The 23,599-nt window shown below is 36.6% G+C and overlaps 1 protein-coding gene across 4 annotated transcripts in view; it reads left to right on the forward strand.

The window, feature by feature from the left end:
• The first annotated feature begins 827 nt into the window (after nt 1–827).
• The window catches only part of FSTL5 (follistatin like 5), a 309,857-nt gene continuing 287,085 nt past the window's right edge, over nt 828–23,599 (forward strand). For 3 of the 4 annotated variants that reach the window (XM_071807741.1, XM_065837513.2, XM_065837515.2), the window contains exon 1: nt 4,070–4,404. The gene's annotated coding sequence lies outside the window, so the exon portion shown is untranslated. Of the gene's footprint in view, nt 876–4,069; nt 4,405–23,599 lie in introns of those variants that run through there. The other variant, XM_065837514.2, reaches the window with a different exon arrangement.

A 23,599-nucleotide genomic window follows, 5' to 3' on the forward strand; every position in this document is an offset into this window, starting at 1 on the left:
AAACCTTAATGTGCCTTTACGATTCTTTTGTCATCTGGGAGATGTCCTGTGCCAGATGGTTGGCATAGCCTTTCTGCAAGCCACAAGCAAGCTAATTTTCTTCTATAACATTTGCCAGTGTCTGCCATTCTGGTGCTTACGATGCCCTGCTGTTAGAAAAGCACCAGTCCAGGTCTCAGTACACTTTATTGTGCTTTTTGATCAGCATAAAGTTTATAGTGGATGCATTATCATCTTTCATTAAAACATTAAACACACATTGAGTGAATTAGACCAGTGGAAGAAAAGGGAAAGATGTATGTGTCCAAGCTTCATGCTGTGTGTGTGGGGGAGAGAGAGAAAGATTTGGAGGATTATTCATGCCATCTCATGTCAGAGCAGTCTGAGAATTTTTTGCTGTCATTGACTTGAAGCTAATCAATTATCTTCACCAGGAACAGCTGCACTGAAGGGGCAGCTGTATTCTTCCCATTAAAAAAAAAAAAAAAAATGTGGAAATTAAACTCTGTAAAGGGCAGTACTTCAGACTATATATTTTGAAATAAGACTTTTTGCTTGAATCTGTCAAAATCTATGTATGACTGGTATTAAGTTACAAATAGAAGTGTGTTTAAAGCATTGCACATCCTAGATTCAAAGAATTAAAAAAAAAAAAAAATTGGTCTTGTTTACTGCTTCATAACTGTCATGTTAGCTAGGACAACAAATTAATTGATACTTTGTAGTATCAGATTTTAATATTTTATTTTCTATCTTCATAATGCTATTAATGGTAACACTTTTCTCATTTCTCACAGAAAAATAAAATGTTGTTGTTGCACTTGCAGGTGGTGGGTGGTACCAAGCCATACAGAAGTCACTTGAGTATCTAAAGGGTGAGTAATAGTGCAAGTCTCTGAAATATCCAATTTTTTTCCTCACTGATTACTAATATAAAAATGCAAATATGAAAAAAATATTTTAAATAGCTTTAGAAAGTGGAGCAGTACAAAAAGCCAAGAGAAGAAAAGTAGCCACTCCTGGAATACTGTGCTTACTCTCTAGTTCTACATTCATTTCACATGTACATAATTCTGTAGAAATGGCTACTTTTGGTAGAAAAGGAGATCCTGATTGGTCAAAGAAAGTGACTAGTGTTCTAAATTCAGTAAGAGATGTAAAGTATGAGAGCAATGTTTTCAACAAGTAATGAATGAGTTTTTAACCAAATTTCATCTTGTGTTATATGCATTGACTTACCCTTAATATATTGAGTCTTTGATCTTCTCTTTGTCTTGCCTAAAGTTTTCTGTTGTATTGGATCCTATATTAAACAGCATCTCTTAAATCCAAAATAGATAATCTTTGTTATTAATGCTTATAGTCTTAACACGCATCAAACAGCTTTGAAGTTCCTCTGTGTTTCTCACCTTTACAAGAAACCATTAGTACTTACTGTGTGGCTTCTTCTCTGCCCAATGTAAGACTGGAAAATGCTCCAAATACAGTAATTCAGACAGAAAAATGAAAACAGTCATAACTGACTGCCAAGCAAATGGGACTCTTTCAAGTATACCAAACTCTGAAAATTCTGTGGCGTACTATGTGGGATCTGTTAAGATACTGTCATAAACTATGCAAATTAAGGTTATGGAAACCAGAAACATACTACTAATCATCTGCAGTCTTTCTGGACAAACAATTAATTGTGAAACACAGAATAAAGTATCCATTAAAGTAGATTGTACATTGGTCTGCATTACATCAAGTGAAGTAATATCCCAGTGTAATACTCCATGGATGAAAATGTTGCAGGTGGGTTTTTTTTTTTTGTCATTTTGTTTTGTTTGTTTGTTTGTTTTTGGTTTGGTTTTGGTTTTTTGGTTCAGTTTTTTTGTGTGTGTGTGGAAAAATTTATTTTCTAACTGCTATCTGTGAGAGCTGACACAGAGCTAAATTAGAGGAAAAATTAGGACATGTGTGTGCTACAAATACATCAAAGTAATTTTAATTAAATATGATCTTTGTAACCTGGATGTTTCAGTGAGCATCCAAAGGGATGAACTTGATCCAATACACACGTTCAAAAATGCAAGAATACTGAGATAATTTAATGTTTTACACCATTGTATCATTATTTACACTCGGATTTAAGACTAGAAGTCCTCACAAGATTTAGAGATTTTCAGAATTTTTTCAAGAGCCTTCAATGTGCTGTTTTGGGGGTTCTTTTTCTACCAATTTGCAAAGACAAGCAGTAAGCTACATTATGTCAGACCTTGCATAATTTGATAGTCATCCTGACTACTTAGTTAATTGGGTTATATAAAAGATTTATGTAACTGTTGATTGTTTGTTTCATGTACTTTCATAATGGCAAAGGGGAGTGGATGAGCAAGGTCTCTGTTTGCCCTCACAAGATTTCAATTTCCACTTAATTTGGAACAAGTATTTTTTGTTTACCTCTTCCCCACAGAGAGTGCATCTGTGCTAGTAGGAAACAAAGTTGATCCAACATCAGTTTTGCAGCCCCAAAATTGTTACTAAGTAGTGCAATTGTATTCTTTCTGTGCTTTGCAAAATTCCTGAGAGGGCTGAAGAGAAAAAAGAGGGGAGAAACGGAATCATAGTGGTTCAGAAGCATTATCTGGATGCCAACCAGAACTGGCTTTATGATAACCAGCTGTTATAAAGGGTTGGATCAATGAAAGTATGTTTGATTTGGCTTTATATTCTACACTTTGTGTGTGAAAGTTAATCAGGTTTCTTTTTGCAGTGACATGACCTAATTAGCAGTTGAATAAGAACTCCCTTACAGAACAGGGATAAGATCCCATTTTACTATTTCCTATGCTAACTAGTTCAGATCTTTAGCTACTGGATTTACCTAGTTTTGTTACTACAAGTTTGTTCCACATGTAGACACAAGTATAATTAACCTAGCATGCTAGAGTACATCTGAACAACTGACCTCTGTCTCTATTGCCCTAGTCATGAGTGATTTAAAGACAGTTTAATACTTCAATCTGTAATACGTTTTCCCAAAAGGCCCAAAGTAGGTAACCTATAATGCCATGAAGAGGAGATACTTAATTTTCATAATGATTTCACATTGAAGATTAAGTACCTACTCTTTAAAAGCAGTGGAATAGATGGTAAATTAATTTAAAAGTAATAAATCAGATAATTAAATCTTTTATCTCACATAAAAGCAAATTCAAGTGAGACTTCAAACTATCGTTTCTTTGCTTGACTTCATGTAAATATATTTCTAATTTTAAACTGTTATCTTCTGGCTTTTTTGTTGTTTCCTCTGTTCGTCCAGAGGTACCTGTTATCTGTCCTATAAATAGAGGATGTAATTAATAGTCTTATATCACGGCGATTTGTTTCCTTACCTTCCATAACTGAAGATGATTTACACCAATTTGTCAGTGTGTTATAGCATGGGTTACCACTCAGAAACTCGACCCCAACACTCGGGGCACTAAAACTTGATATGGATGACTGGGATTCCCGATACAGGCTGTGCAGAGCCTCCAGCATATTTGAGCTTTCGGATAGTGGGTTCATATATTAAAGCGTATAAATATTGCATAATACCCAGCCTGCTTTAAAAATGGAAGCACAATAAAGCTCTGTGCTCCAGGTGGGAACAACTCACTGTTTCACAGCAGTTGGTCTTCTTTCTGCAGGCACCCGTGTCCAAAGCCTTCTGGGTGCAGCTGCTCTGGGAGAGGACTTCCATTTCTGATGTTATGCGGGGACCAGGCGAAGTGGGGGCAGCCGAGGGGCGGGCAGGGGGGCAATGCCCCTGAGAAGGGGAGACCGAAGGGAGAAAACAGTGAACTCCATCAGGGCGACAGCTCTGGGCGGTTGGTCCTTCGGCGAGAAGGGGAGGTGCAATATGAGACGTTAGTTAAAACAAATTAAAAAAGAAAAAAAAAAAAAGGGGAGGGGGGGAGTTGAGAGCAAGTTTCGCCCCACGTACGGTGATGCCGGCAGCCCGGGGGGCGGGACGGGGGTGGGGCGAGGGGCGGGCTTAGCCGGGCCGAGCGGAGCCGAGCGGCGGCGGGGGCGGCTCAGGGGCTCGGCGCGGCTCACGGGGCCGGTGCTGTCCGCGGCCCGGCGGGTGCTGAAGGGCGGGCGCCCCGCGCCGCCTCCCCGCCGCGCCTCGGGGCCGCGGCTTCGCGCTGCACGACTGGACCCGGCGGGAAGCGCCGTGCCTGGAATTGCGTCGAGTTTTCTCCGGACTAGCTGGCTCCCTCGCGGATCGCGGCGGGTCCGCTGTTGGCTTTGTTAGGCTAAGAAGTGGTGTTTTCGGGGGGGCGATTCTTGCACGGGGACCTGGAGTTTTTTTTCTTTTTCTTTTTCTGTTTTTTTTTTTTTTTTTTTCCTTGTGGACTTTGGTGGCTCTTGTATAAGGTAAGCAGGAGATATATATATATATATATATATATATGTATATATATTTTTTTTAATTATTTTTTTTTAGTTGATGTTTGCATATAAGTGGTAGTGAGGTAACAAATGGGATGGAGGAGCCAGCAGTCAAAGGCAGAGCAAAGTTGGGAGCTTGTGAGCCCTTAGAGGGAACGCTTGGAAAAAGAGGTGTGCAGTTTTTGGTGAAAAGGGCTCTCTCTGAAAACAAAAGATGGATCTAGAATGAAGAAGTTAGAGGCTTATTTTTCTCAAAAACTTGCTGCCAGGCTAATGTTTAAATGTTTCAAAATATTTTGGAAATCTTGACTGTTATAAAAAGATATCAAAAGATGTTATAGAAGCTGCTTTGTAAAACACTAGTATCAGGGGACAAGAAAAGCTCTGATTCTGTCTGGTGGCAGAAGGGATATGTAAGGTTATTCTGGGAAGTACAGAGCAAAACAGGAATTAAAGAGGATTAAGAAGCATAGCGTCACGTTGCTCTGTGTTCTTATGCGTGTCTGTTTGCGTGTGTAACAGAAGGATGGTGATACCTTGTTACTTGACAAGCAACTTAACGCTGTAATGCTGAACTTGTGAAACAGCAGCTTCGTGAAAGGGATCATCCCCACCTCTACCTCCAAGGTCAATGTGGTGTGTATGTGTGCCTGAGAAAGTTGAGGATTGTTTCCTTTGGTATTGACTGATGAGATGAATGTCAGGCTTTCTTTCAGGCTACAACTAGGTGTAAATGCAAGTCTCTGCTAACACTGTATTATTTTGCATTATAGGTTTGCTGTTGCCCATAATTGAATGGAACTGGGAAGTGTGGGCAGATTCAATGTCTTGCTCTTGTAGCTGTGTTTAACCTTTCGCAAGGTTGGTAGGGTGCTCTGCTTCACAGAGTGTTTTTCTACTGCTGTGAGTTCTCAGAGTTCTGCACACTCAGAGCAGAGTGCCACACAGGGATTTGCACACGCAGAGCAGAGTGTCATGCAGGGATTTCTGTCTGAGGTTAAGGCTGATTCCAGAAGCAATGGGCTGCTGCTGCACGTAGCCAGTGCTACTGAGATGGCTGAATGAAACAAGCAGGCAAAGGTGGTCCCCACCCTGTATTTTTTAACATTATGTAGCACTTTATGCTTCATGGCTGTGATGAACGTTCTTTGGAACTGGGACCTACACCACAGGTTTGGTGTGGGATTTTTTTTTATTATTACTTTATTTTTTTTTTAACCTAGTTGTCCTGCGCAAGTGCTAGCACTTGTAGTAATTGTGAGTGTGAGGTAACTTTTGCTGGTGAGATGAAGCTGATGAAAGGCATTTGTTTCATATTATTATAGTATTGTTTTGCTCCCGCATCATTTACTTAATTTTAAGGTGGGTTGTTTCTACTGAATATTTTTATCAGCTAGAATACAAAGATAACCATCTGGCAGCAACTTAGATCTACTGAAGATTAAAGTTAAAAGCAAACAAATTAAGGAGAAAGTAGTTTAACTTGCCAAGACTTTCATTACATTTAAATAAAATTAGGGAATACATATGTTTTATTGTCTCCCCCTCCCGCTCCCACTCCCTGAAGTTATAAAGCAGCTATTGCCTTCCTCTCTCAAATTATAGGGGAAGTAAGTTTATTACACAGCACTTAGTTGTAAACCTTTGTTAACAGTCTACCCATCAGCTAGGACAGATCTTATCATCTGCCATTGATATGAATATTAATTTATTTTGATATAATTTTAAATAATGATACTTTTAAAAGCATGCAGATTCAGGATGCTTGCTTTCTAAAGTAGACATCATGAAAATATTTTGGAAAAGTTGATTTTGAAGCATGTGGTGCAAACAGTGCATTAACTAAGGGAAAAAACACTCCAACTGAATAATCCCAACCCATTAATTCTGTGGCCCTACTTTTAATGTTTATCTGTAAATACACAGGGTTTAAATCTGCAAATTCTTGTTCACTTGAATAGTTTATATTCATACATGTTGTCCTGTCAGCTGCAAAGGGACTATATCTATCATTACACGAGTTACAAGTCATTGATCTTGCTGAGATCAGTCATTTTACCAGCATCAATCAGATGATAAACTTTGATGCCAAGACATTAATTCTGTCTTTTAAATTTATAACTTATATCTGCTTGTATATTCTGTGTACTGTTTTGGCTTCATATGAATTAAACTGTGTTATTTTATAAATCACATTTAAAAAAATAAGCTTTGAAATGATATGTAGACTCTCAAGGAAGTAAAATGGCACTGCTATTTTTCAACAAAATGGTGTTCTAAATATACATGTACACCAAGTGTGGTCCATAGCCATTTTGGTCATCTTTTCTGATTACAAAAATCTGTTTTCAGTAGTAATCTTTTTTCAGGCATATTTGTATACTTGTAAGGCTGTGTTTTTTTTATACTGTGCAGTTCTAACACCTTTAACAACACCATTCAAAAGTTGAGGAAAACTTGAAGCTTATGAATGGACCGAACAGCTGACTGCAGAACTAATGCAGGGAGGAGCTTTGTCATGAAATTAGTACTCAGGGAAACCCCCTGTTTACAGCCTTGTATTACAGACCCTGCTTACACTCACCAACACACAAAGATGTGTACATGGGGGCATATGCTTACAATTATTGATGATATCAACACACATACAACCTGCCAGGCATCTTAAGCTTACACTTGATAGTGGATCACTTGGCTATTTGCTGGGCTGCAGCCTTTGACAGTAAATGGTACTCAGTAAAAACAAAAATCCACAAATGCTGTGGTTGCTCCGTTCTGGGTGTGTTCTAGATCTAGACAATCATACTGGTTTGTCGTTCTGATATTCTTTTATATGAGTTTATAAAAAAATCTTCAGTATGTGTTTAAAAAAGCAAACATATTCAATCATAGGAAAAAAAATCTGCCATATTAACTATATCTCTAATAAATAAAAAATGTGTTGTGGTTGCTTGTTTGTTTGTTTGTTTTCTTTCTTCCTCCTAGGGATAAATGCTTGTATTTGTGTACATATTTGGTACAGTGCTTTGGTACCTTGCCTCTTGGTAGACAGAAAAGTCAAAGAACACTTTTTTAGAAGAGTTGACACTTTGCCTCTGTAATAAAGAGATACTGAGAAAGCTGTGGCTTGAATAAGAGTTGTGGTTGACCAGCACCTTTGAAAACAGTGCTGTATGAAACTTTCTTTAGCACCTCCAGTATCAAAGGGGACTAATGCCCAGAGAATGTAGCCAAGAGAAATCAAACACACAGGCTAACTCTCTTTTCTTAGTTTTGGGGTTACTTAAATAACCTCTAGGTACAAAGTCTTGTATCCTAGTAGGTAGGCTGTATGCCTTTCTAGCACTTACATTTATTAATAGATGCATTTTTATTCAGTTGGGCCAGTACAGATAAACAAATTTCTGCACAGTTAATGTGGCAGAAAAACTACAAAAATGCTCCTCATTTGCCAGTATCTTCTATTTCCTCTTCGTCATTGATACCTCTGTTTCTATGGGCGGAGTGTGTTGGCCAAGAGATGTAATGCGATAAGTTCAAATCAGCCAACCTGTTGTGATCTAGTTAGGTGTGATTTCTTACCAAGTGGCTATAGGAATGACTTGAAAATAAATATACATTTGTTTTCTATTTATAGCTTTATTTGATAGCAATGTCTATGCAGGTACCTAGCATTACTACTCTAGGAATGATAACAGTAAATCTATTTAATTAATCAGTCTTCTTATCATACACTAAGTAAAATTAGTGGTGAATTATTTGTTTGCATTGCTGAGTTGTGCAAATCTTGAGAAAATAAGTTCTAAAGAGTTAAATGAGGGGAGAGTTGGCAATGCTTGCACTGATTGCTTGAAGTAGGTTGAAGTTCACAGTTTATTTGCATTTGAATTAATTGAGATTGGTGTCCAGCAGGGCTTTTCAGAACAGGCTTCAGAAAGACTTATTTGTATAATAAAGTACTTGAAAATGTTAGCTGGAAGATGAAGGATATTTAAAATACTTCTTTCTTTTCCTGACAGAGCAAGCTTTTTTCTCATTTTCCTCTAAGTAAGGCTTATTGTAGTTCTGAAATATTTTTACCAGTGAATGGGCGTTTTTGTGTCAAAAGCCACAATAATTTTTAAATCAGCATATTAAAAACTTTCTGCACTCATTTTAGTTTCTTCACAAGGAAGTTCTTAATACCTGCAAAAAGATATAAAATAATCTTAAAATAGCTCATAACATTAATCAGTTAAAATGTTATTCCTTACTAAAAATGTTTTTCTATTAAATGCTAAGAACTTCTGGATTATTACTTTGTCTAATTTTGCTTCCATTAGGAAACAAAATATTTTCGATTATTTCTTTGTTGTGCCTCTGAACTGTACATATTTTATTACAAAAGAACTTTGTCTTCCTAAATAATATGTAAATCATTATACTTTTAATGACATTTAAACAAATCAATTAGTGATGAAACAAAAAACAGCTCTTTCTTGATAAGTAACACAGATAAACTTCTTTGCGAAAGAGCTTGCAGATTATGACTTGCTTCAAAGTTGAACATTTCAAATTGTATTTTTAAAAACATATTTTCTTTCACAAACTTTATTTAAAACTCTGTTATAACTGATAATGTGCATTACTTATGGGTTTTGTTAAACTTAATCAATCCTAATTAGTAGAAAAGAAAGAAAGAAGTACTTTCATATCATTGTAGCAGATCAATGTAAATCTTAATTCATGTGCAAGAGCACTAATAAAAGAAATACAACTTTTCTTTCCATTAGAGACTGGGAATAGTACTGCTGATACTACTATTATATAAATAATCCTTTAGCGTGAGGACTGTATTTGGTAACATCCATATCCTTCCAGTGATAACAAGAAACAGGAGCAACATAAGTATTAGATTCAGGAAAATGCCATGATAATATAAGAAGATTTATTTAGGAAAAAAGGTAAAGAGTGGTCAAAATAACTGTGAAAAAGTTGCTCTTTAAATCCAGTCTGAACCTCCACATTTCAGTTCATGGTCATTGTCTTTTCACTTAATTTACTCTACTCTATCCACAGTTTTCTTGCACCAGGGGACACAAAACATGATTCAGTATGCTAGATGTGATCTAACTCAAGATGTTGATGACCAGCATTCTGAAAGGTTGCAATATCTGTCTACATATAAAGACAAAATACATAGAAATAGTAGAAGAAGAGAAGTAAAATAGATTAGGAAGAAAATTTGGCTGTGAGTTATATATTCCAGAACTTGCTACAAAAGGATTTCTGTTTTTCCAGGAAAGCATAGCAATATCGCCTCTAGTCAAGACCAGCATAAAAATTCCTTGGCTATCATTCCTAGGACATATTTGTTCCCTGTGTGAAGTCTAGGTGAGAGAGCATCAAGTACAACTACAATTTTTAAGATTGTATTGTCTGTATAGAAAGACTATTAAAATCCAAGTTTTCTTTTAAGAAATTATCCCTGGCACTACCAGATTTTTAAATTTTTAAAATTTTTTTTTTTTTTTTAAATACAAGAATGAAATGCATTCAGTATATAAACAGAAAAGACTAGCATCTACTTTCTGAGGACAAATTCTATTTTGGTGTAATGGAAAGTTAAATGCACATGTATGAATGACCAATACACAAATAACTACCTTTCAGAGTTGCAGCAGTCCAAGTTTCTATTAATACCACAGAAGATAACCTATTGCACGTAAGTAATAGAAGAGATGCACCATGTTCATTTTGAAAATGATTTTTACATTTGCAGTTTAGTTTCAGGAGAAGGAAAGTTACTTTGGTGCATTTTAGAATGGTTTTTGTTGCTTTTACATCACCATTTTTAACAGTGGCTCATTTTTCCCTTCTAAGGGCCTGATTTGAGTCTTAAGTGAGCAAAAAAAACCATAAAAAAAAACCCATGTAAGACATTGTTTATACAACATCTTGGTGACTATTCACTTTTTATGAAAGATTTGTGATTGTTGAACCCGTAAAATAAAAGCTGAGACCAAGAGCCTTTTAGTAAAGGCAGATTTTCTCAGTATTGTCCAAGCATTCCTCATGTCTGAACGATGAAAGCTCAGAAAATGGTCAGAAAGCCACTATCATTTCCAACCATTTGCTCAGTTAGCCCTACAGTATTTATAGGAGTGCAAAACCTGATACTAAAATGAAACATCTTATTTTAACAGTGAGTCTTTCTTTTCTTCTTCACTCTGGTTTCAAGATGGAAACATAAGTTCAGCTCATCTTCTGTTTTAGCAGCAGAAAGGCCACAGAGAAGGAAGAGAGGCTCTTCCTGACAGTATTTTTGGCTTGCCCTTGTAAAATTAAGTCGCCTGGGCCCTCCTTCTCCTTGCATCAGCCAAGGTTCACCATAACCTCACCTTCAGTGAAAAATCAATGTTTTTAATCTTGAGTGCTGATTTCCAAATTGAAATACACTTTATCACATTGCTGTTCTTCCATATTATCAAGTCCTTTGGCAGAGATAGTTCTTATTTAAAATAAACCACAAGACACAGCACCATGTTATGATAGTTTGAAGTCTTATCATATTTTGTATGTATTTTCTATGTTTTTTAAGGTAAATGAGTCTTAGCTAATATAGCAGAGAGTTAAAATATTAATTTTAAATTTGTTGGTCCTCTAACATATATCTCATGCTTTTGTTTTCCATTTATACTACCTTTATATTCTTGTGTAATTCAGAACCCTACCAGTAATGAGAATTATGGTAGTATTTTAACATGAATATTATATTTCTGTTTTAGATTTTATGATTTTTTGCTCCAGGCTGTTTCTGATAAACAGTAATATTCTGTAAAAAAAATGTTCTACTCATTGATGCATGAGCTGATTTAGTTCTTTCCTTGGGACACTAAAAGAAAAAATGATAATTAACATCACTCCAGGGACTTAACTTTTGCATTATGCTAATTATTCTTTAAACTGGAAACAGTTTTTCAAATGAATTTAAACTGTGTTGCTGATTCTCTTCTTTTTTGCTTCGAGAATTATTGTCACAAAAATATTTGAACGGTCTATATTTGCATGTTCTTGTTGCAGTCAGCAGGGTGGGGGCAGGTTAGCTGCACCTTGGGGGTTTCATTTGAAGCGTTACAAGAGTGCTTCAGGCAGCAGATCGTAAAATTGGTGTCCCCTATGGACCAAAAATTTAATATTTTAATATATTTGTGTTCTTCATATCTTTTCAATGTGATAGTCATATTCATCTACTGCTCTAAGTTCTCGGTAACTTCTTCCATGCATAAGTAAACTTTTAAGAGTGTTCCTATGCTTGTTTTTGTAAAAATATATGTGGTACATACAGAAAAATTTAATAAAGTGATACTGAAAATTTGGTTTCTAACCCTAAAGCTTCAGAAATCAATATAAAAAATAATGCCCCCCACCCCATTACCATAATTTCTGAGATAGAACAGTTCTCATATTATTAAAGAGAGATAAATGAAATTTTGTGATACCATTTGCTGACTCTAATGATTTAGTTTGGTTTTATTCATTTATGTGCTACATCTGATTCCTCCAAGAATGATGTGAAGTAATATGGCTAGTAATTTTGGGTTTATCATTCTCTGCTTTGTTTGTGTGAGACAAAAGGTCCACATTTAGTGAGTTAGTCTTGTATTTTTGATAAACTGGGTTCCTGGAATTATCATGTGTAAATGCTGAAAGAAAGCTTAAAGGGTCTGATCATGAAGTTCTTAATGGTTATAACATAAGTAAGGATTCTCATATCTTTGTTCTTTCTAATAAAAAAGTGAGCCATAGATTTTATGCTTGCATAGAAATTCTGAATTTTAAAAGTCTCTGTTATTTAAGGATTAAATTGGGGTTCCTCCAAAAAGGGATACAATGTTATATATAAGTATTGAAGAAGATAATTCTTCCTTTTTTTTATTTTAAATAAGATTCAAAGTAAAGACTCACTTTAAACTTTCCCCTACATCTGAGATTCTTAAGGCCTCAGATTATAATTTTTATTTTCAACATTAATTTTCTTATCCCATCATGCAACAGAAGGATGCTGGGGCACACTGGTTTATATCCATTAACATCCCTGTAAGACCCAGCTTGTTGTTTCTAAGGAAGATGATGATTTGGTAATTTTTGAGATTCTTTAGCATTGTTTAGCTGTTTCTCACTGGAACCGGATTTTAGAGGTGACCTTTGGCAAGGTCCAGCAATCTACAAGCCATGGCTAAGTAGAGAGGGCAAAAAGGAATACCATTTGCTGGAAAAAAGTTATTGCTGTCACTCTTATCAGTGAATATTTAGAGACAAGTAGCTTCTCAGCATGCAGCTTGTTCTGCGTATAGACCAAGTTTGTAGCCCAACAATCATTATGAAGTTTTCATTGCTTTTCGCTAGTGTCTGAGGGATCAGTTCTACCACAATCCTGTAATAATTGCTTCAGAATTATTTGTGAGGGATAGATGTAATGCATAACTTTCTTGTTTTTCTGGTATTTATGTCCAGCAGTAATTATGCACTTCAGTTTTCCTGTGTTGTCTTTTATATTATTTTTTTCTTCCTCTTTTGATAATCCCTTGTTTCACAAATAGCCTCTTCCTGAGTAAACTAAATCAGGTCATTTGGTGTTAGAGATGATGTTTTTAATTATTTGTAACAATTTCTAACGTTCATCCTGTAGCCTTTCATGGAACACAAAATGTCAGTTGTAAAACTTTATAAGTTAAAACACCCCCTTTAATTTAAATTGAGGCACAAAGAAATAGAAAAGTGCTGTAGAAGGCAATCAAACCTTTCAGTCTACATAGAATGCAAAACCTGAATGAATAAGCAGTGCGCAGTGAAGGTTAAGTTAATTTACAAAGATGAGTGATAAAAGAGAAGCTTCAGAGTTGAAGTTTCCCAACTGAAAATTATGTGTCTAGGCAAGTATATTAATCTGAAATCTGTTGTTATCACTGTAGGAAAATTTGATATCTTTGAGTTTTCAAACATGAACAAATACCTTTTAAGAGCTGTTATCCATACATTTCTAATATAGTACATTTCTGAGTATACTTAGTCTCTCAAAATTACCAGGAAATGGAAAACAGAAAATAAAAGGCTAAGCTTTCTAGGAGCTGAACAGTAAGATACCCAGGAGAAGCCACATAACTGCTCACCCATGAAGGGTCAGAATTTGGCAGAACTGGGATTAAAGAATGGAGTGGAAAGTGAAGACAAAATTAAGCAGTTTTACATATTAACTAACAAAAACTTCAGAGCATGCTCTTAAATATCCTTAAGAAAAAAAAAAAAACAACTATGGATTGAGAAATATTTTTCTCATGCTCTATGTTACGACACGGTGCCATTTTTCTCTTCAGCAGAAATTAAATTTTAGTGTAAAATTTTTAGGCAGAGGGCAAAAGCCTTTGACAAATCTCACTAGAAAAACTCTTCTTGTTTGTTGTACACCTTAGTATCTGCCAAGAGTAAAAATATTAATGAAATAATCCTAAACCAGAAAAACATAACTCATGATCCACCAAAAGAGAATGAAATGAGGAAGCTCTTTCCTAGAAAGAGCTTAAGGGAGAGAAGTCCTCACTTATGACACTGAGCCTACTCTTCTTTCTCCTAGTTTCTAGTGGAAAAAAAAAAAAAAGTGGAATCAGTGGTGTAAACAGAAAAAAAAAAAATATAGCTTTTCTGTGCTCCCAGACTGACTGAAAACTGGTTACATTTACATTAATATTGTGATAGCAGGTTTGGATAAGTGAAAATATGAGGATAAATCAGATACCATATGTGCAGTTCCATACTTAATTACTAAAACAACACTTCTGTAATGAAGACTGTGTAATTGTTTTGAAATTTGCTTTCTCCTCTTTATCATTGCATGCATGTTATTTCTGACCATCTGCAGGAAATATTATGAAATCAGAGTCAGTGGGCAACTCTAATAACAGAAGAATGTTAATGTTAAAAATCTGTATTACTAAAGAAGGCTCCTAAATTACTGGATGCTCATCAAGGGCTGTTATGGTCACAGTGTCAATCTAACTTCTAGTTAAATGACAAAACCCCCAAAACTAGAAGACCACTTTAAAATGGATGTTTGCAGTGTCAAGCTAAGATAATGTCGCATAGTGAAAACAAAACTTTGCAGAAATTTGCTGCAAGATGAAAATCTATTACTTCTGTCTATATAATTCACGGAGTCCCAACATCAAAAAATTCTTCCATGCTGCTGTGGGATTCAGGGTCAAGTTTGTAGTCACCACAATATAATTCAGATACCCATGTACTAAGCTTGCTTAAACAACATTTCAATTATATTTTAAGTATAGTGGTTTAGAGTTTATTGTGCTCATGAACTGGAGAATAAGCTATGTATTTTCACACTGTAGCTGAGTCCTTACTGGACTCTGATATCTATCAGGAAAACAAAGGACAAAAGTATTAAAATATATTCATCTATCATTTTGCAGATAGTCACTGAATGGAATTGGTGGAATGATTTAAAAACATTTTTGTCTTGTTGAAGTAAAGATTTCCTATGTTGTGTGAATATTTTGAGAAAGTGGATGTCATGCACAAACCATGCAAATAATATAATTCCGTAACTGTTTTACTTGAAGACCAGTTTAGATATCCTTTAGTTTCTCCAGACTAAAAAATGAAAATAAAGCTTCATTAAAATGCTATGAAATATCGAACAGCAGGTATTGGAATTAAGATCAGAAAATATTTGCAAAATTTTCACTGAAGAAAAAAATCTGTGATTGTAAGAATTATAAAGAGCAAGTATTATACTATAAAACAAAAAGTAAATGTCTAGAGGAATGTTAATTTATCCGTGTTGGGGCTGGTGCTGTCCCTCCCATCCTGTTGGACCTGTTGGCCAGTCTTTGCTTTCCTTCTGTTGACCAATTGTGTTCGTGTGAGCTGGTGATGAGATGGACTAAGGAACTGATCTGACCAGAAATTACCCTTTGCCTCCGCTCTCCTGCACCTCAAATGGTTATCAGTTGGAATATCATGGCCTAAGATCAGTTTAAGCACTCAGGGAACAAACCAGCTTTCTTCAAAATTATGGAAAATTTATTTGAACTAGTGTGTTACTGTGGACTTGGAGTAGTCTGTAAAAATAATTGCCCAAGATAAAAGCTGAACAAAACAGCAAAGTCCTATTACTTAAGTCGCTGATCTGCAGGTAACTACTCTTCCTGCTCCCAATACATAGTTTTAAGCCTTTTTGTCAGGGCTTCGGGTGGGATATTTGGTCCCTATGGTATAAATTCAAGAAGGTGATAGTAGCCCTATGGGAATATTATTCTAAAAAGAGATTGCTGGAAAACCAACAGTTTTATAGCTACATTTATCCTCCCAGACATGTTTCTGCTATCCGATTATAGTATTAAAAAAAAGAAAAAAAAATTCTGGAAAGGGCTGGCTTGCCTAACTTTTTACATTTTTTTTTTTTCTGCTGTAGTTTTAAAACATTCCCTTTCTAGATTTGCATCTCTCTTGGGCTTCTAGAGTAGCCAAAACTGGGGAAAAATGTAGACCTGAATCCAAGCTATCTTTCATGAGTGGTCTTCAAAGAACTCAAGTAACTTCGGAAATAAGGGATAATTTTGGATTATTTTAATGACACTACTCCTGACTGCCCACCCCTGCCCCCCCCCCCCCGGCATGTGTATTTTGTGTTGTCCTGTTGTGCACTCAGAACTGTGGGGACCTCAGCGGCTGTAATACTCTTATGGGCCATGAATAGGGAGCAGTACCTAGCAGCACCTCTCAAATTGGATCTCAGGTTGTCAGTCAGGGCTGGCTTTAAGCATAGGAGGCTGCCCAAAGCAGCCAGCTGTTGGGAAAGAGCAGCAATGGCTCTGCTCTTGTTTTGTTGTCAAGCATTCAGCCTAGAAATTGCATCCACTAGCCTCAGGGCCTGCACTGACTCGTGGCAATCCTTTATTGAGAGATTAGGGAATATGAGCAGTATGCACTGCTACAAGGGATATCCCCTCTCCTTCCTTAGCATCATCCCATTTTCCCTCATCTCCTGCCCCATGACAACATGAGAAACAGTGAACATGATTCTTTACTACACCACTTTTACCCTTCTTTGGCATGCTCTTCTCTTCCCCTCCAGAAATTTCTATTGTTACAGGAATAACTCAGTCCCAGGCCTTGGTTTTGGAAAACACAAAGAGAGAAAGCTTGAACTGGATTTGCCATCAGCTGTGCTTCAAGATAATCTGTGTGCTTCCTTGCTCTGGACAGTATAAATTGTTATCTCCTTTCTTCATTGAACATACATATTGTCTCATTTATGCAGTTGTATGTTTAAGATGTTGAAGACATGAAAGAAAGGTTGACTTTTCCTTCTGCCTACAGGCAGGGTAGTCCTGCTTTGCCACTGTGGGCCAAAATGAGAGATTTTGAGAATACGAGAATGATTATATGAAACTTAGAAAAATGAAAAGGATTAGTTAAAGTGTAAAAAAAAAAGGCCTCCTTTCATCTGAATAGCCTCCATTGAGGCTCTTTTCTCTGTTTAATAGTCACATAAGAGTTACAAGAGTATAAAAGAAATAGTTCTCAGATTGCATCATGTGCTACCGAACAAGATGAAAACATTTTTCTGCAGGTATAGTCTTCTACAAAATAACTTCCAAAAACTCATTTTCTGTTTTGATTAATCAGTGGTGGTTTGTGGAAAATGTTATCTGTATAACAGGAAAAAATTGAGAGTGCTAAGGTTAGGCATTCCCAGAATTTCAGAAATACAGACAGAGGCAAGAAGAGCTTTCAGTTCTAATTGTGCAGGGATGCTCACCTGAGTCAGCACAGAGGATGCATTCACACCGATGGTAACAAATTCATCAATAAAGGGCCTGTGTGTAGCTGCACTATTTGGATGTTTGCCACCAATTATCTGGTTGGCATTTGTGGCAGAGCAGTAGCAATGTGATGTTCAGCAACGTCTCCCGACTCCTTGTCATAGAGTGTTGTGTGTCACGAAGGTGTCCTAGACAGTCCCAGAGTCTACGTGGTTGACTTAGACATTGGGACCATTGTCAGGGTGGGATGAAAAAGGGAGCACAAATCTACATCTCGGGGGGTGGGGTGATTACGCTTGAGGTTATAGTTTCAGAGTGATAGCTATGTGTGAGAAGAAAGATGGGATGTTCTTGCTTATACACGCAGTTCGTATCAGATGTGATATGAAGTGACGGCTGTACCTAAGCCATCTGAGCTTTAATTTCTTGTTGAATTTTTTTTTTTTTCCTGCTAAGAGGGTCTCGTTGTTAATATATCATACAGTGGTGGTGGAGGAGAGACAAAATTCATTCCTTTCACATACTTTCATCACCACATATCTGAGGCTCTTTGCTTTGTATTATCCTCATTCCATTCTTCTTAATAACTTTTTTTTTACAATTCATTTTAGCAACGAGCTCATCAGGGCATTGTAGGTTTTTGGGTTTACTGTTAGTTTTCCAGCATCCATTTAGAAGGGCTTTGTCTTGCAGATATATTAGAGCAGTATAAAATAATACACAACAAAACTCCGTATAAGGCAGTTATAGTAGGAAATGAAGCTTCTGATCCTAATGAATGGAATTCCAAGCATACAATAAGACAAATGTGTTACTTTATTAGAAATATCTATGCAAAATTTAAAGAAGGCTGCAGTTAAATGAAGGCTGCAGTTCAATGAAAAATTAATATGATCCATAATGATGCACTAAATTTAGTATAAAGAGTAGAATATAAAAGACCAAGTCACCTGTCTCAGTCAAAAAAAAAAAATTCATCAGGTATGACAAAACCAGGGTGGTTTTGTTCTTGTTGTTCTATAAAATCTCAGAACTGTCTGTATTTGCTTCATGTTCTACTCAGTCTAATAATTTCATCTTGCATAAAGAGATAAGATCCTTCTTTAATTCACTGGGAATTTAACGTTCAAATGAAGCAGCAAGTCTAGCAGACATCAGAGTTTCAATTCAAGTTGGAGTCAAAGACATATCTTCAAACTTCTTTCCATCGTATTCCTGAATAATGCAGCTAAGCTGACAGGTTCTGGACACTTTCTCAATCAATGGATCCAAGAAAGCTCTTGAATACAACACATTGCACTGACAACTCAAGACAGCTTTATGACTGACAGAACAAGTGCAGTTTTCTGTATTTCTTTCTGAATTCAGGCTCATGAAGAAAGTTGATCTTTGTGGCATTGAAGTAGAAAGACAAGTCATTGAAAAGCAGGGAAGAAAGAAGACAAAAAAACTCCACAACAGTTAAATTAAATGGGAGAAAATGCCTCTAACTATTTTAGCTATTGAAGTACAGAACACTTTCATCTATTTGGACATTCCTGTGGATCTGTGTGATTAGACACAGACTTTTTTTAAAGATAATCACAAGCAACTTTGGGTGTCATTCATTTTAGTTAATGGAGTTGTTTTGTTTTCCTTCCATCTTTGTGAATTTTCATTCTCACTAAGTTCTATAAGTAGGGTAAAATTCTGGAACCAGCATACTAAATGTAGATTTTAGAGTTGTTTTCATGTTATCAATTAGGTCAGGATTTCATCTGTAGTTGACTTAATATAATTAATGCAGGCACTGGGGAAGAGCACTGGAGGACAAATGTATTTTTGGTTCAATCCTGATAAGGACAGACTGCCCTCAGCTACAAAAAGTCTTTGTTTATTTAAAGAGCTGCAACATTCATCGGTCCTACTGGTTACTCAGTGAACTGTGGTTTGATCCAGTGATACCAAAATCCGCATGCATCTTTATTCTCTGCAGTCTGGTGATTTGATATTTCCTATCAGTATTTGTACTGTTGTGTATATTCCTATCCATCACATCAAGGTGCATCCAATGTCCTTCTGCTAATTGTTCATCCGTGTTTAGGGAGGCAGGGAGCTCATGGTTCCTTGCATGTCACATTTCTCTTTGATATATCCTCTAGCTATCTTCCCATGCTATGGAGGCTGCTGAAACACTACTTCCACTGCCTCAAACTACCAGCTTTCTTTTTTAACATGTTTGGTTTTTAGCACCCTGTTTCCTCCCTTAGTCTTTTATACTTTTATTACTTCAAGCTCCATTAGAGGTAAAAAATCCAAACCTGTCTGTTCCGATCTTTGCCACTTTCATTGTGGTCTTGAGCCACAATGTCCAGGTGGGTTGACTTTAAACAAACTGAGTTACTGAAAATCACTTCTACGGGGTAACAAAGTGGGACTCATCTCTGCTGGCTACAGCATTTCCATAGAGCAAGTTTCATAAAAGTAATGGAATAAAATCATATTAACCAGAAAACTTTCTTAATACAAAGAGATTCTCCAAATTATCATGGTAGATTGAATTAATGGTAGGCATATCCTGGTTTACCGTTAATGCAAGATGTTCAACAACGCTAAGGCTTCAATGTTTTTGTTGGTAACTGATGTTTCAGCAAAACCCAAAATTCTGTTGAATAGCAACAGGGAGAAGTAGGGGTGGTAGATTAGCGTATCATAGCAAATACGGATGAATTTTCATCTTTTATTTAGTAGCTTACCTGCTTAAAAGAAAATTATATCTTAAGTGGCATTTTTGCCTTCTCTAGGATGACAAATTTTCTCAAAAATGTACTTAACAGTTTGCTGTGTGTCTACAGCTGTTGTTTCTTTTTTCTTTTAATTAATGTTTGCAGTATTTTATTTTAGAAGACTAAATAAAAAAGTTGAAAACCAAAATATTTATCTTTTCTAGTATGCTCAGAGCACACAGTTACGCAGAGGTATGCTAGGTGTTATTTTACAAATTTTGTAAAATCCTAACGGTACTAAAATATTTGCCTTAGTTCTAAGCTGGCAGATTTTATATCTCTGATTTCATAACATGAAGCAGTTGGATTCTCATTAGTTCAGATATTGCCATGATGATAAATAGTAATCCCCTGGGATATAGAAGAACCAGCTATAACAAGCTTTCTTAATGAGGGAATAAGAGGACTGCCTTGTTGACAGTAAAACTTCCACTAACTAGCATTTGCATATATCACTGATGACAAAATACACCAGTTTCCTGAGGTTGATATTGAAGTCTTAGGAAAAAAATAGATCAACATGCACAACTCAGTTCTATTAAAAATGTTCCTCTGAGATAAATAAAATATAGCACCCTCATTTTGTTCTGATTTCTGTAATATTAAAGAAGTTGTGAAATTGCAGTTGTGAGAATATGTGAAGAGCATGATGACAAAATTGCAATTTCTCATTACATTGTATTTAATTGAAACCAGGGTCACTGACACTAAGAAATCTGGTGTCATCCTTTAAATAAATAAATATATTCTAGAGAGTAAGATTAAATCAAAGCATGTAGTTAGCAGCAAAGATTTCACTTACTAAGTGTCCCTGTTGCATCCACATTTCAGGTGTTCTGGCCTTTCAGAAATGCCCCTGGTTCACTCATGCCACTTGTGTCCGGGCTCATGAGAGCCACCTGTAAGCTTTATACCCAGTTCCAAAGCTCTTCTAGAAAAGCCTTGGACAGATGCATCTCCCTTGCATTCCCCGCCAGGCACTTGCTGCCTGGGCTCTTGTTGTTACCTGCCAGCACGTGACAGTGCAAGCAGCCGTGAAGGCAGAGGGAGAGGAACAGTGAACGACAGGGAAAATCTGGCCATTGCACTGGCTGCTCGCCATAGAGGTGCCCTGAGGGATGCATCTCAGAGGCACTTGATGTGTTTGTAATGTCTGCACTAAGACCAAGTGTGGTACCATAGGACCAGGAGCACAGGGGTCGGCACTCCATCTTCCACTTATGCAGCATGATGGTTTTGCAATTTAAACTGGGAAAGGAGTGAGGGATAGAGGGACAGGAGTCAAGAGAAGGCTGGATTCATCTGTTATGGTGAGTGCTTTTCCTGTGATTTAAAAAAAAAATATACTCCTCTGCTTGTGTGTTCCAGCACATGAACTGTCAGGAGCATCGGTGACTGTTCTGAAATGAGTGTGCCAGCCGTTTTCAGTGGGTGCAGGATGAGGAGCGTGTGCCTGTGTAGTCAGTGGCTGTAGCCACATAAAGTAGCTGCTGAGAGACAGAACAGATTGGGACGCAGATGCACGAGCTGTTGGCTGCCGTGGCAGCACGGTGTTTCGCTGTTGCAAGCTCCAAGCCTGCTGCACGTAGTTAAGGTGACCTAACAGCTCTGGTTCAGAGCATGATTCTGGCTTCTGGAGGAGAGCTGGAAGGTGACAGCGTGAGGTGTCCTGTGCGTGAGAGCTGGCAGCAAGGCCTGGCAGGGAGAGATGCCAGCATGACACTGCAATCCACTTTCCACGCAGCATTTTAATGAGGACAAACTTTGCTAGATACAAGTTATGGCTGCATTTGTAGAGAGAATCTGATACTGTGATTACATTGTAAGAGTGATAGCTTGGAGGGATTCGTTGTGAGGTTTTTGGGGATGCAGACTGCATGTAAAGATGTGGGGGCTATATACCACACTAGGGTGTGATATAGTAGAGGTAGGCTAATGGGAGAACACATGCTTTTGGCTAAAACTTCTGCTACTTGTTCAAAGTTCATGCAATGTAATAATTTCTGTAGAAAAAAATACCCTATTTGCAGATGCCTTTCTGCTATGAAACCATAATGGTAGATGAAAGTATTTTAAGAAAGGGTAGCAATGTGTTCTTTCCTGACAGGTATTTGTACCCATCAGTATATACAATGAAATGCTCAAAGTTAGAAGTAAAGGAGCATGGTGTGTTTTTGTTACTGTAACTGCATTATAGACTAATTAATAACACTGAATATGGTGACAGAACGTAGGCCTCTTTTCTGATTGACACAAAATAGATAACTAACTTTATTTTTTTTTTCTGGATTAATAGGATACAAATACAAAGACTGACACATCTTGAGGGTATACAGTACTACTCCTTGGTATGTTGAAAATGTCCTTTTAAACAAAGGTCAATATCTGATGTGCCTTTTCTCTTAAAGGCAGAAGGAATGCAGTGATCTAGCCAGTATTTAGAATTTCATTTATTATACTTTATAGGTGCATTAAGATGATCAAATCAGTTTATTGGGGTGGAATGGTTGTATTTTCAAATTATGTTTCTGTTCTTAATGCCAAATATCCTGGCTAGTCACCACTTAGTAACATAGAACAAGAGCATAAAATAGCTGAGGAATTTTGAAAGCAGTTTCACTGAGAGTGGAAAAATTCTTAATCTTAAATATAAATACATTATTGAATAGGGCATTCTTGTATTTAGGTATATTTTTTCACTCTTTGTATAAAACTCTGGCTAAGCCAGCTTTCATTAATTAGATTTTTTTAATACACTGTATGTGTAGCTACATCATCACATTTGGAACTGGTTGTGTATCATATGATATTTTTTCAATCTTCTTTGTGAAGATTACAGCATGGGGAGAGGTAAAATAGTGCTCAGTATATATTTGCTAAATTCTCATAATATCAACATCTCTCCTTGTCCAACAATTCTTAGAGTCAGGCAGACAACAAAATTTACATTACCAATGAACTGCTGAGAAGATTTAGGAAGCATAATAAACTTTGAGAGGAAGCACTCACTATGGCATTCTAGAATACATTAATCATGATTAGATATTCATAAGGAAGGTGTCAGAACTAAAATTTAGTTTGTTTTCTACAAAATATTGAACTTGCAAGGGTGAAAAGCATTAGCAGGAGAGGGAAAAGAGGTAGAGGTTTGTCTTGCATTTTCTCAAGCATTGAAATGAACTCAGGTGTGGCGAGCTTATAGCAGGGATAACTCTGGCAATTGTGTGAACTTTAAATGTAGTTTTCTTTGCCCTGAAAAATATTTGAATTGTTATGTATATTACTTTTTACATGCCCTTTTATGCAAATAAAACTAGATAAGCAATATTTCCCCCCCATCTCCAAAACTTGCTATTGCTGGTGGCTTAGGAGCTGAATAAATGAACCAATTACTTTCAAAGCAGTTATTCCTTTCTTACTGAGTGTAACAGTGTCATTAGTTTTAAGATAAAGCAGGCAATGTGCATCACACACAAAGACTATAAATATCTGTAATTTGTGCATATGCATATTGAGGTGTAATGTACAAGTTCTGATATGTATCAGTTTAATGTGCCTTTGCTTACAGAAGAACACACATTGAATTTACTAGTA

This window comes from Patagioenas fasciata, chromosome 4 (genome assembly GCF_037038585.1).
Source record: "Patagioenas fasciata isolate bPatFas1 chromosome 4, bPatFas1.hap1, whole genome shotgun sequence".
Classification (NCBI taxonomy): Eukaryota; Metazoa; Chordata; class Aves; order Columbiformes; family Columbidae; genus Patagioenas; species Patagioenas fasciata.